This window comes from Suncus etruscus, chromosome 7, assembly GCF_024139225.1.
Source record: "Suncus etruscus isolate mSunEtr1 chromosome 7, mSunEtr1.pri.cur, whole genome shotgun sequence".
NCBI classification, from domain to species: Eukaryota; Metazoa; Chordata; class Mammalia; order Eulipotyphla; family Soricidae; genus Suncus; species Suncus etruscus.
Genome location: NC_064854.1, coordinates 4,316,579 through 4,331,129, shown reverse-complemented (window position 1 = coordinate 4,331,129; position 14,551 = coordinate 4,316,579). Strand labels below are relative to the sequence as shown.

General features: G+C 39.9%; 1 protein-coding gene and 1 pseudogene across 1 annotated transcript in view; both read right to left on the bottom strand.

The window, feature by feature from the left end:
• Positions 1 to 14,551, bottom strand: part of COBL (cordon-bleu WH2 repeat protein) — a 233,037-nt gene that overhangs the window by 159,997 nt on the left and 58,489 nt on the right. The window lies entirely within an intron of this gene.
• Positions 8,566 to 9,610, bottom strand: LOC126014450 (cyclin-I-like; annotated as a pseudogene).

Below are 14,551 nucleotides of genomic sequence, written 5' to 3'. Positions count from 1 at the left end.
GCACTCTTTTAAGTCTGTGATTTCTGAGGAGCAATCAAGTCCTCTGAGCCCCAAGACAAATGCTTGAAAACGAAGCTCGAAGGACTCTGCCCTCTGCCTGCTTCTCAGCATCCCTTTGCTCTGACAGATTGTTTTTCCCAGAGCAGATTCTGGCTGGAGGAGTCGGGGTTTGGACAGCCTTTGTAAGAAAAAGGTTTTTTTTTTTTTGTTTTTTTTTTCACTGACCCATCTCTAGATCAAAGTGCTTTAGTTTCACCGAACAATAAAAAGCTACTCAGCACTTGAATACCACAAGTTCATCCACCACCAGCACAAAAGCTCGGCAGAAACCAGTGCCGCCCTCCATGAGAAATGCACCACCACCCTGCAAGAATTATGTTTTCAGATGAGCATCTCCCTCTTGCGAAAGCAGGACCCCGCCCATTCAGCCTGTCCTGCAGAGTCTGGGCTAGTGCCACTGGCCTTCATGGACACTCCTCCAGAAGCAGGGCTAAGAGGCTTCTGGGAGAGTTATGTCAACTTAGAAAGAAGATGCCCAAACAGAAATAGGTTTGAAGAAGTTAGGGTACCCCTGGGTGGTGATCAGTCAAAGAAGAGATTTGAATGGGGAAGAAAGTGGCAATGAGTCTTCCAGGGGAGTCTCCCACAGGGGAGGGAGTAAAGAGGGCATCAGCATAGGGCACTTCCATACCCCAACTGGAGAAGATAGCTTTTAAGAAACTGAGGAATTGACCCCTTGTGTATGAAATAGTTCATAATGGGGAACTCCCACACGTGTTGCTTCGTGTGAAGGCCTCTCACCCCAGCTCCATCTCAAAGCCCATTTTCAGAAAAGAGCAGAGACAAAGGTAGTGATGCTCTGGAATGAGCTCTGTGCCACCTGCTCTTCTGCCTCTCAGATTATTTCCATTCTCAGGAGGGACTGGAATGCCTGCTCCCAGGGGTGGGGCAAAGAATCCAAAAGAAAGAGGTTAAGGCATATTCTGCCTCATATTCCTGTGTCTTTCTATAAATTGAGAAAAAAAAAAAAAGGTGGATGGTACCAGAGGCAAAGCAGTCTCATGAGCATTGAGTGGAAATAAAAAACAATCAGACCTAGATACCCAAGCCAAAGTCAATAAAATCAAGAGAGCCAAACTACAACAAGCTAGACACAAAAGGGACCTGTCACACTAGCAGTCAGGGTGGGTGGCTCGGGGTGGAAACAGGGGAAGCATGCTGGAACAGGGTGGAGGGAGATCAACACTGGTGGTGGGAATTGCCTCACTTTGGTCACTGTGCACCTTAAATATAACTGTGAAAGACATGTAATTCAAAATAAATAAAAAATAATGCAAATTATAAAAAAAGAGAGAGATGAAAGCAGCTGACACTCAGACCATCTCGAAACGGGCTAGGTGCAAAACAAACAAACAAACAAAAACACAGTACTATCTCACTTTCAAACCCACCTGCAACCTGTCTGTCCTCCAAATCAAAATGGCCAGGGCCCCAAACACATGTGACCAGAGTCCCAGCAGGAACCAGCAGAGTATAATCTCGCCAAGAATGCTTACGGCTAGGAAACAACTCACTGTCTTTCATCACAAGTTCTGGGGCAACACGTATTCCCATTTCATTTCATGGGCCAGAGCTGAGTTTCATGGATGCATACACTGAAAATGTCATCCCCTGCCCATGCTTCAGGGCTGTCCTTTGCTTCTTCCACAGAAAAAAAAAAAAGAAACCAAGAAGCAGCAAAATCCTTTACTTTATGCCAGGAAACTGGCAGTATTTTGATGCACAGTCAGTAAAGAAAGACCGAGCATCCTGCCTGGAGCTGGAGAGACACCTCCCAGTCTCCACTGTGTTGGTCTCTTCATCTTAGCACTCAGCTCCTCCCCAAGGGTCCTTTGTGATGCTTCAAATTTAGAACATTTGTAAAAGTCAATTCTAACATAATATTAAGAAGGAAAAATGCCAACAAAGAAAGCTATGTTCTTGATACTGATACAAGATATATATCTTGATACTGATTTTGCTGACAATATTTTCCTTATGTTAAACAAAAAGGCGACTTTAAACATCTAAGAACCACTTACAAATGCACACTAAGGTTGAGAAAAATAAATTCTGTTCTCCTGTATCTGATGACTTCCATTTCAGACTTTGCCAATCTCATATAAGTAAACTTTATTGATGTTAATTAATTCTATTTCCCAAAAGCTTTATAACTAATCAATTAAAGAAGTGATAGTGTATAGGTATGGTTTTTTGCATAATTATGTCACTAGCTTTTATACATTAATGCGGTGTTTTCAAAAGATGGAAGTATTGTCCAGTTTCCTTCGTTCTTGGACAGGGTACCCCGGGAGCAAGAAGTCAAGGGAGCATTCTCTGTACCATCTCCAGTTGAGATATATTAATAATAAAAATAGAAAATGGTTTAGAAGAGAGCAGCAAGACAAAGTCACAAAGCATAAAGGCATCTTAAAGAATGTGAAGCTAGTTCAATGAGACAGAAATATTTACATGGTGTTCCAGTGGTGACCAGGTTCCAGAAAGAATTTTAGTTCTTGTCACTACAGGGTTCATCATATATCTGAAGCAGAAACTTAAGCTGGAGGTAAGAGATGATGTCACAGAAGCTTTTGTTGACCCCTCACACCTGAGGGCCCTGCACCTCTGGCTTGTCTCGCACACGTCAGAGAGAATACTGGAAAAGTATCATATTTTACGCTCTGGAAGACACACCTGACCATAAGACATATGTAGTTTTTAGACAAAGAAAACAAAAAAATATTCTAAAACAAATGGTGGACTAAAATATTTAATAAACTATCATCGAATAATATTTCAACCATGTTAAGTGAACAGCGATATTAAGAATCATTATGACAGTCACTAACAAGTGGAGAGTGTTTTAAGTTTCGAGGACTCTTCTAGTTTTCTGGGAACCCCAAGAACTCCTCATTGCTAGAGTTGGCATTCGCTCCATAAGACGCATAGACATTTTTCATCTTTTGAGGGGGAAAGTGCATCTTATGGTACAAACGGTAAATTCTACTCCCAATGAAACTGGTCAAGTGGCAGGGGCATACGGGCAATTTCTTTACTCTGAGCGACTGTCCAAAGATCTCCCATGAGGGTAAGGTACAGGCAGTGATGACCAGTAATTTTAAGAAATCTCCCATGGCCACAGCTACATTCCCAAAGTACAATCCTGAGCTTACTGGGTAGATAAGGTCCAACCTTCCTTTCCTCAGAGCACCTAGGCTTTTCCTTACCTGGCATTTAGAGGACTAAGACTGTGTATTTTTCTGAAGCAGGTCAGTTAGAAAATTTTGGGATCTTTTTAATAAATCTTCTCTCAAGTCAAGTGCATCAATGGGGAGATTTTGCCCTGATTTCCCCAAGCATTCTCAGTAAATTCAAGTGCCAGAAAAAGCCAGACTAACAACAGAGTACAGATTTCTCCTAGTCCCCAGGAAGACCCCTTGGGAAAAACTCAAAGCAACATCCCATGGTAGATAAGATAACATTAGCTTACCACCAACTCCATCTGCCTGAGTGCTCTAAGAAACAGGCCAGCTTTCTGGGACCTCTTCTTATGCCTGGGGAAAATTCTCTTCCAATTGTCACAAGAGCAGGGCATAAGCAAGTCTGCAACCCTTTGGAATCCTTTAGCAGATAAGGCCCCTTACTCATATCATTGGCCAGGGAAACAGAGAGAAAGGTGGTGCCTGATCCCATGTGGCAAATTGTACCTTCTGCAACTTAACAAACTGGAATGCTGAGCCTTTGAGGCTAGAGCTGAGATGTGCTTTGAATTTTTGTACCAGTAACAATCTCTCTGAGCTTGTGACTAGAGGTTTCCATTCCATTCCTCTCCATTCCATTCCATTCCATTCCATTCCATTCCATTCCATTCCATTCCATTCCATTCCATTCCACTCCAATCCATTCAATTTCATTCCATTCCATTCCATTCCAGCCCAGCCCAGCCCATTCCATTCCAGCAGTCTTCCATGCCAACCCTAAAGGCAAGAGGCTCTAGTCCCTACCAGTTTAAACTGTGATTTGAGACTATAGACCAGTTCAGATAACTGAATATGGAATCACAAAAATTTTGCAGTCAAAGGTTTTAGAACTTGGTGACAATGTTTGGTGAATCTAGGGGAGGGTTTCTGGCAATACTTCTCCATGTACTCCCAGGTGAAAAATAGGTTAAAGTTTGAGTAGTATGTTTTATGCTTATAAATTTATGCTCCCTTTCTTATCATGTCCCCTATTTCTGTTTTTCTCCGCTTTAAGAAGTCTCTCCCCAAGTTCCCTGGCAACTCTACTCACCCAGAAAGATCCAGCTCAGGAAATCACTCCCAAGGAGTAAGAGTCATACCTTTTCCCCACTCCTTCCTACCTATGAGCAGAGCACGTAAGTATATTCCTCAGTATGTGGGGAGTCTCAAAACCTCCAAAGGTGAATTGAAAGTGAGTCAGCTGTGTGCAAGGCAAGTTCTCTATCTCTGCATTATTCTGGCTTCTAAACTATTATTAAAATAAAGGGAATAAAAATTTGATACTTAGCACTTTATACTTATTTTATTATTGTCTGTGCCTTGTGATGATAGCTCTTGTTGTGGCACCTACACTGTAGAAAGGCTGTTTGAGGTTACTAACTTCCAATTAGCACTCATGTTTCTTTTTTATTTTATTTTATTGTTATTATTATGATTATTATTATTTTGCATTTTGGTTGACACCCGGTGACGCTCAGGGGTTACTCCTGGCTATGCACTCAGAAATAGCTCCTGGCTTGGGGGACCATATGGGACAGTGGGGGATTGAACCGCGGTGCATCCTGGGTCAGCAGCGTGCAAGGCAAATGCCCTACTGCTACGCCACCGCTCTGGTTCCTATTTGATTTTATTTACTGAAACAATTGTGATCTACAGAGTGCTTTCTAGTTGAGTTGAGATATACAATGCCATGACCCTTCCCACCACCGCTATCAACCTTCCTTCACCAATGATTGCAGAGTGCATCCTATCTCACCACCCTTTGGCTCCTGGCCTTCCAGTGTTATAGGCCCCTTTGAGTTTAGATAGTTAAAGTTTAGGTCCCTTGATTCTTTTGTCTTGACTTTGGCTTGGATATTTAATTCTGTCCTTATTTATTTTTCCACCAATGCATCTGAGACCACTTGGCCTCTGGCCTCCAGCCTTTCTTTATTCTTTTCTTCTTACACAAAAAATGCACGAATGTGTGGTAAAATGAAGTAATCTGTGTCCCAAGATTCTATGAAAAAGGCGAGAGCCCTGATTTAAAAGGTAAGAGAAAAATACATTACAAAAAAAAAGGTGTAACAGGAGTTCTGTTTGTTTCTTTGCATAAGCACAGAAAAATATGGGGAAAATAAAAAGCAAAAATCTTTGGCCTAAAAATATCTCTTTTTTGTTATAGAAAAACAATCAAGATGTTCTCCGAGGGGTGTGGACAACTGCTGCAAACAAGCCGGAATTCCTCACATCAGTGAGTAATTAGATGAGTGATAACTCAACATTTTCCTAAAAACCCAGTAAGTAGAAGCATTAAGTTTTTGAGGGTATTTAGTCCACAAGCGTAATAAGAAAATGAGTTGAGCAGTTATAACTTGAGTCCCTATAACATTTCACTTATGAAAAGTGAATGTTAAATTTATATACTCTTCATATGTCAATATATACTTACAATTAAAAAAACTTATTTATAATATTAAAACTATTCTTAGATTGTGGGTAACATCAAAATAAGATCTAACCTATACTGTGAACTCTGCCAAACTCTATCTTGACTTTACAAAGTGATGAACAAAATCATCATACTTATAAATCAAATTTAAAAGGTATTTTTGGTCTACAGCCATTACCTTCTAAATGTATAGGAGGGGCCAAACAATAGCACAATGGGTAAGGTATTTGCCTTGCACGTTGCTAACCCAGGTTCGATCCCCCAACATCCCATATCATCTGCAGCATGCAAGGCAAATGCCCTACCCATTGTGCTATTGCTCTGCGCTCATAGCCTGCCAGGATCAAATTCTGAGCACAGAGCCAGGAGTGACCCTTGAGCACCTCCATGTATGGCCCCAAAACAAAACAATACAAAAATAAATAAATGTATAGGGAAAAAATCAGAAATAAATCTCATATTGTTCAGTTCATAAAAGAAAACTCATACCAATAAAAACAGTGTGAAGTTTTAATATTCCTGACTTAGAATTGATATTTATTTGTTTATTTATTGGTTTTGAGGTCACATCTGGCAGTGCTCAGGGGTTGCTCCTGACTCTGTGCCCAACAGTCACCCCTGGTAAACTCGGTTGATCATATAGGATTTGAACTACCGTCCATCCTAGATCAGCTGCATGCAAAGCAAATGCCTTACGGCTGTGCTATCTCTCTGGAACTGTAATTGTTATTTTTTTAATGTAATGTATGATTTTCTATTGCTACCACAGGCTTTTCCCGTTGGCACATAGTTTGAACTGTAATGTCTTCTTCATATAGCACAGGAAGAAGGTCAGGATCTAGATGGCCTTAGGTAGGCAACAGAGACACAAGGAGTAACTTTTGGAGAAAATCTTAGTAGCTTAACATAGATATACAGGGCACTGTGTTCAATTATCATATTCTGGAGTCAAATCACACAGCTGTCCCAACATCTAGATAGTGTCTTTGAATATAAGTAAAACAAATTATAAAGAAAATCTATTTTAGTTATATGTTTCTTTGGTGAGCAACTGGATATATTAACTATCAAATCACTATATACGTATATTAAAAATGATTTCAACAAATCTAAGTGTCCTAGTTATATTTCCCTTTTAATATTTACTTTTTTGTTTGTTTTTGGGTCACACATGGGGCTCAGGGGTTACTCCTGGCAGTGCTCAGTGGTTACTATTGGCTCAGTTCTCAGAAATCACTCCTGGCAGGCTGGAGCACCATATGGAATGCTGGGGATCAAACCCAGGTCAGCCTCTCAATGCAAATGTCCTACCCCCTGTGCTATCACTCCAGTCCCCTAAGATTTACTTTTAGAATAAGCCAAGATAAAAGTAATGTCCCTTATAAACCCTAGACATTAAAATGAGTAAAAAAATATGTAGTCCTATTTTTCTGTTCCTGCCTCTGATTCATATAGAAACAAGAACCTCTTTTGGTACATTTAAATTCAAATCAATAATTGAACATATGGGGCTGGAGTGATAGCACAGAAGTAAGGCATTTGCTTTGCACGTGGCCAATACAGGATGGACCCAGTTTGAATCCCCTGAGCCTACCAGGAGTGACTTCTGAGTGGAGAGCCAGGAGTAACCCCTGAACACTGCCAAGTGTGATCCCCTCCAAAAAAGAAATGGACATAAGTGTCACGATGAAATGATTGTTCACTAAATCACTAACAAAAATTAAAAGTTTGAGAATCAGTAGGAGCCAAACTACAGGTTAATATGCATAAAACTCATTAATATTTTTTCAAGGTTAGCAAGCTTCTAATATCAAATTGTTGTCTTTCCCTATGCATGCTTTATAAGGACTCAGTTATTAATATTTTTGGTCAAGAGCTCTTCCCTGATGGACTAGAGTCACATGTAGAAATAAAAAGTTAAAGATCAAGAAAAACCTCAAAAAATTTAAGAAAGAATGGTATCATCAAGAATTAAAAAAACAATATTTTATAAAGATCAGTTATAATTCTGGTAATATACCCATTGCTAATAAAGAGATCACATCATTCTCAAGACTTCAGAAAATATATCACAGCATTTATATCTATTGGAATAATAAAAATTCATTAATATTTTAATAAAGAAGCAAGCAAGAGGAAAATATAATCGGAACAATGACACGGTTGCTAGCTATGCATTTTCTAATTTCAAAAAGAATATTCAATCTAAATTTTTGACACAGGGTAATCTATATTACATTTTAACAAAAAAATGAAAAGGATTAAGAAAAATACAACATCTTTTTTATAATTTCACACAAACTTAGATAACATTGAATTAAAATTCACCACACAGTTATTGGAAGAACTCTATGAAGAAATGCAATGGTCTAAATGGGAGTTGTTGTGAATACCCTTAATCCCAGAGAACAGCAAGAAGAAGGAAAAACACTGACTGGAGGAGAAGAAACACAAATACGAAAGGACGGGGGCTAGGGGCCAAGTGGTCTCCAGTCCATTGATGGAGATAAAAAGAAAGTGGGGGACAGAACTAAATATCTAAGCCAAAGTCAACAACAATGGAATCAAAAGACCCAAACTCTAATAATCTAAACTGTAAATGAGTCTATGACACTGGCAGGCTGGGGGCCAGGGGTAATGGTATGAGAAACACTCTGGGAACATGGTGAATGGAGATCAACATTGGCTCTAATTCATTGCATGTCTGAAATCCAACTATGAAGCACCTTGTAAATCACAATGACTTCAAAAGAATTCACCACACAGAGCAATATTTTATGGCTTGCTTTAAATCAACCTGACATGAATTTCTATATAAACGGCCTTCTCTGATTTTCAACTTTTCCATTTCCATGATTATCTCATTTGGTTTGTATTTGAAGGTAACACCTGAAATGACATGATGGAAACAGACTGCAAAGGTGGACAAATGAAGTATGACCCTCTTGCCTTAATAAATCAGAGCCACAAACAGAGCCCACACATTCTGAGGAATTATCTTTATGACAGAATCATTGATTCCATCTCAGAAGTCATCCACTTCCATTTCCTCCACTTTGCATGTATCATCCACAACTGAGAGACGATGGCGGAATGCTATTCTGATTTGGCACTGTTGGTTTGCTCTTGTTGGAGAAATCTAGGCCTGGAACAAGGAGAGATTAATCTGAACACTGCTATGTGGCACCAGGTGTGCTTGAGGAAATGGTAGACATAAATGGAATTTAGTGGCAGGGAAGAAGGAAGACTACAAAGTAGAAAGATGATGTTATGAGCCACAAGCTCCTAGTAATGGAATAATTAGGAACATAACCATCTGTGCTTTCGGAAACAATTCAATTGTCAGAGGAAGCCCATCAGAAATTAGTTTCTCCATTTCTGAACCAAACAATCAAAACATGCAGAGAGCCCTTGAATTGCAAAAACTGGTTGCAAGTCATACGGTATAGCAGCTGCTTTGTAAAGACTGTCAAAGGCTGAGCTGGGGTCCATTTGAGCAAATTCAAGAGTATCTGAGGTCTTGTTGACACCACAATGGCATGGAAAATGTGAAGAAAAGTCAATGGTCTGGCTGTGTCAAGATACCAACTCAACTTATCCAGAATAAGTTGCCAACAACTTTAGCACTAGCATTCTCTCATCCTCCTCAAGGTCTTTCTTGGCAGTTAGGGAAAAAAAAAAAAAGCTGACTGCAATACAACTCTAGGATTTTGGGTGAACCTTTACAGAAACTACAAATCTGGTCAAAGGACTGCTAGCCAGACTGCTAGCCATTTACCCGCAAATGCTTCAGGTAAATGTTGAGTCTGGCAAACCACTGAATTTCCTCATTTCTCTAAGATGGAGACACATTCTGAATTATGAGCAGTTTAGGCACATTCAACGTCCATCTGGGTGCCATTAGGGGTTGCCTTTTTCAATATATGAAAGGCAATTTATGGTTTTCCAAAGACCCTGGAAACCTCATGACCCCTCTGGTTCTGCGTGTGACCCAGTTTCATTCTCTTGCTTTTCTCTTCCTCCTCCCGCTCCCTGTCAGAGCTGTAGGTTTTAAAGTGGTGATGTCAGTTCACTATCACGCCATGCAACTTGGGGCTCAAGGGACAGGCTGGAGCTGAATGAGGAAGGATAGGATGAAGATAGAGCCATGGTGCATGGGGAATGATGCTATGGGGTGGGACACAGACCACAACTGCGGAGTAGGTCCCTAAGTTCTGGGACCTTGTTGTCTACATTGGAGGTGTGGGGAGAGGAAGAGGTGAGAATGACCCTGTCCCTCTTCAGAGGAATCACCTCTGAGGGGAAATATTCTTGATAGTTGTCTTAGAGTCAGCCACCACACACTGAAAATTGCTTTCATTCAACAATTCACACAAGCACCAAGATCACGAGCTCTACTCAAAGTAGCAAAAAACACCTGCAATCTCCAATATGAACGTGGTTCAATATATATTTTATACTATAAAGTACTGGGTGCATGACTTTGAATTATACACCACTGTTTTTTTTTTTAATTTAAGACAGATGAATACCAAAACTGCTGTCTCACAGAAAGATGGATGTCCAACAGGTACCAGCAAGCCATATCCCAGAGCATCACAACTGGCACCAGGAGATTGTCCATTGCTTGCAACCCTCCAAACACTGACCTTGAGTGCTGCACGGCTGATTTACCCAACCTTATAGATCTCCTTAAAAGCACATGACATACATCTAATGGTATGTGGCAGAAAAAGAAATGAGCAGGGAATGCGCATCCACCTTCTTCTGGGTACCACATTTTGTGCCACAGTTCCTCCAGTGGAGGACTAAGTCTAATCTTAAGTATAGAGTTTACAGGCTTTTACAAAGCTTTCAACATGCAATTCTATTTAAAAAGACTAAAAGTCTACATCCAAATGATACTGGGCAATTCATTGCAGCAAAACAATATTTGTCCAAAACAACAATATCATTGAAGACAACTTCTTATCTAAGACAGACATAATGAGCAACACCAACCCCCAGAACCCAGCATCCCCACTGGAAAGAAAGTGGTTTCTTGGTGGCATTTAGAACTCATTGTAATTAGGTGCTATTGAAAGCTAAAGTGTTTTAGACTGTACAAATTCTAATAAGAAATATATAGCTTCCCAGTCCAATATTACTATTTACACTTTTAGGCGCATTCCCTAGGAAGTGGAGAAATAAGTCAAGTTCCTACAAAAGGCATAATAATGCATTAGAGTAACTAGATAGAATTAGAAAAGTCTTATGAAGTGAATTTTGAATTCCTGACACACTGAGACAAGGAAAGACAGAGGTTAAGTAACTTGAACAGCCACACAAGGTCATGTTCCAAAATTTCCTCATTCCACACAGTGTTAGTAAGATAACCAAATACACTGAGGCTTCATTGTCCTTATTTCCAGTTTCCCACAAAGTTCACCCTGAAAGGCCCATAATTTGCATGCACTGATTCCTGACTGAAGGAAGCCAAATGCACCTCCATATTGAACTGTGAAAAGAACCTGCCAGAAAGGACAAGAATGAAAATGAACTGTGAACTCAATTCCCTGCAATTAAAATGATGCATGTTTTTGACTAGAGGGTGATTCTTAGGGTCAACTCCTTGCTGCGGTTTAATGGGATGATCTTAAGGTTACTACAATTCACTAATAAATAAAAATATTCATATGGAATTTGAAGACAATTAGAAATCCTTGCAGAACCTCAATGTGTTTTATAGACACTGGTGACCAGTTCATATACACTTGTCCAAACTTTCCATCCATACCACCTGCTCGGAGTAGTTCTTCCCAGAATGCAACAGGTAATAATCTAATAACCTGACCTTTAACTCCCTACTGCTGACAAATCATATTGCTACTTCTCCACCCTGTATCCCTGCACCCTTCTTGGGTCTTAAAGCCATATCGTCTCCTTTACAAATGTCCAACCCTGCCTTCGTGGCTTTATGCTGAAGACTCTGAAAAGCACATACTCTACAGGAGTAGAAAACAGCAATACCTTCCTGGAGAGTTACTCATCCATGCCTCTCTGCTCAGCACAGAGACAACCTAGAGAACATTAGGCAAAAAAGTTCAGGAAACTCAAGAACATAGGAGAGAGAACATAAGATTAAGATATAAAAAGGTGTTTTGTTTGATCTATGCACATATGAAAAACAAACAGGAGTGAAAATGGTTTCTTCAAGAAGAATGAGTTCATGGAAACTGAGTTTCTATATTTTATAAATGTTATATAACTTCATTATTTTTCTGATAATTAAAAATAAGCCAACATGAGACTGAAGAAATATTTCAAATATCAGGAAAGCATGCCTAGCACATATGAGATACTGCAGGTAAGACCCCGAGTGTTAGAGTCTGATTGGGTGTGAAGTCCTGGGACACCCCATAAATGAGGCTCTCCATACGAGGACCTAGGTGTGAGGCCACACACGTAATGTTGTGCCTATGAGGTCCTGTGTGTCTGCCTCTAAGGCCATGCTTTTAAGGACTCATGTGTGAGGTCCTGTGTTTGATCACTGTCACTGGGTCTATGCAACCAGGCTGAGTCTACCAGAAGGAGATCCTGTGCCCCAAAGTACACTGGAAGCTTCCTATTAAACAACTATGATAAGTCACTAGTTAATCCTGCAAGTGTCTGAAGGAAAAAAACAGAAACCTTGTTCAAGTATTCTGGTAAATGGTTAAACTTGTCCATAATCTAAAAGGTGAAAAGGGGAACAACTTGGTGGATCTCAAAGGCATTTTACTGAGTGAAAAGGTGACTTAAAAAGGTCATATGCTGCAATAAGTCACATCAAAATATTCTGAAAATGACAGAAATTGTCAAGGTGGAGAATAGATCAGTGGCTGCAGAAGTTCCTGGCAAAGTGACAGAAGTGACAGAAGCCTCATTGGGTACTTGTGACGTAGCTGGCAGCCGCAATCCACATGGTTCAGTGTTGTCTCCATGCTGTGATGTCATAAATTGCATGTCTGAATTCATTGAAAAAGAGGGGAAGGGATTTCCCTTCCACTATCTTTTATACATTCTGTGAACTCTTCTAAAGTAAAAGTGAAAAAGAACAAGCCAGGGAAAACCCAAAAGGGTTTATGCAAATAACTTCCCTCACTGAATGCCCTGACACCTAGTCATAGACATACCAACTATGCTCAACAGTTTGCCTATGCAAGAGGAAACACTAAAAAAGAGCCACACATCACAGATATCCTAAAAACTCTTCATGTGCTCCATGATCTGAGAATTTACTATGCCTCTACTGTCCCCTTTGGACTGGTCACCACCGACTATGATAAATAGTGAGAGATACTTTCCCCTACAGATCATAGCTTAAAAAAAGGTGTCACACTGCAGTGAGAACTTGGGGAATGGCCAATAATTTGTTACTAGTTTATCAGAGATGATTTGGAAAACATTCAAGTATTATGTAATTTTAAAAAGCAGAAAGAGTGCTTTGCCTTACATGTATCCAACCCAGTTCAATCTCTGGATCCAATATGGGCCACTGGGCACTTCTGGGTATTGCCAAAAATTAAAAAAAAAGTGCTTGATTAGAAGCTTCCAAATACGAAAAAATCATGTGTAAATCACAGAACATTATACACATACTCAAGTAGTAGTATGTTTATTATAAACCTTAATAAATTATGAAAACAAAGTTTGAGAACAGACTGGGTAAAGAATATCTTACAACTTTGCAAGGAAATTATTGCAGTATAAGTGATACATCAACCAAATAATTTTTAATATAATCAAGACTCCTGCCCATGAAGAATAAGACATCTATAAATTGGATTTTGGGGTATATCCCATGTATCTTTAAGTAGAAATGACTGAAAGTACCTACTAGTGTTTCAGGGCTCCTCAAACTTTTTAAACAGGGGGCCAGTTCACTGTCCTTCAGACTGTTGGAGGGCCAGATTATAGTAAAAACAAAAATTATGAACAAATTTCTATGCACCCTGCATATATCTTATTTAGAAGTGAAGAAACAAAATGGGAATAAATACAATATGTGGCCCGCAGGCCGTAGTTTGAAGACCCCTGGTTTAGATAATAGTTCCCACATCCTATAACTCTATAAACTGAAAACTGAAAAAAAAAAAGAGTCAAATTTGTTATGCAATAGCAAGTTTATCATCTAAATTTTCAACCTGACATAAAAGGAATCTAGTTACATGCATTTTACTGCATGCGTGAGTCAGGTCAACATATGGTCACTATTTCTGGCACCAGGCAAACTACACCAGAGGAGCTTCCCTCCTCTTGTGCCTGGCATCCACAAAGCCCTGCCCTTCAGGGAGGAGCTGGAGTCCCAGAAACTCTCTGCAAATATTGCTCAGTGTCAACAGACACAGGTAGCACACAGTTCCTTTCCTGCCAGCACTTGTTTATCCTCCAAGCTTCCTGCCAGGACTCTCTGATTCTACCCCATTCATTCACATATCACTCCCCAAACCTCCAGGAGTAAACCTCACCCCTGGCATGCAGCCCAGCTCCAGCAGCCAGCTGTCAACTCCAAGTGAGGAATGGGGGAGCAAAGATTGCACACAACCGAGCCTGACTTTGGGGTGTGGCGTGAGTCATTATCATATACTTTGAATTGCCCTAATAAAATTCATTAGACATTGACTGACAAGAATATCTCAATTTTTATGACCATTTTGGTGGCTCTAGGATAACTCATGACTGGACAGATTTCGAGACTCACTTAGAGACTGATTTCAAAGTTGATTGGGAAAGAGAGGTGGTTTAGGAATATGGTTCATTTGCATTTTAATCACTGTTCTTAAGTAACAGAATAAATGAAAAACTTCTGAATTGCTACACG